This window comes from Osmia lignaria, unplaced genomic scaffold (assembly GCF_051020975.1).
Source record: "Osmia lignaria lignaria isolate PbOS001 unplaced genomic scaffold, iyOsmLign1 scaffold0005, whole genome shotgun sequence".
NCBI classification, from domain to species: Eukaryota; Metazoa; Arthropoda; class Insecta; order Hymenoptera; family Megachilidae; genus Osmia; species Osmia lignaria.
In genome coordinates, this window is record NW_027478162.1 from 4,549,497 (window position 1) to 4,550,000 (window position 504).

The window sequence follows — 504 nt, forward strand, 5'->3', positions numbered from 1 at the left end:
TGAATATCTTGATATATCTCGAGAACTACGCATCTGATCAAAAAATATCATAGAACATAAAAAGTAGGAAACTTAATTCTCTACAAAAAAGGTCTCTTAACATTTTGCCATAGCTCGCTTCGTTTCCGAGATATTTGCAGATTTATCTCATGGTAAGGGGCCTGACGGACATATTTCGAGATATTTCTTCTTCTTGTTGTTCTTCTTCTGCACAGCTAAGCTGGAAGTGGCATTTGCGGCTCGCACTAGTGCAGAGTTATCTCAACGAAAGGGGCCACGGTGTTTCTGTATCTCTATTATGTTGGTGCGGCTTCGGAACTTTTAAATATCTCGATATATCTCGAAAACTACGCTTCTGATCGAAAAATATCATAGAACATAAATTGTAGGAAACATAATTCTCTACAAAAAAGGTCTCTTAACATTTTGCCATAGCTCGCTTCGTTTCCGAGATATTTGCAGATTTATCTCAAGGGAGGGGCCTGACGGACATATTTCGAGATA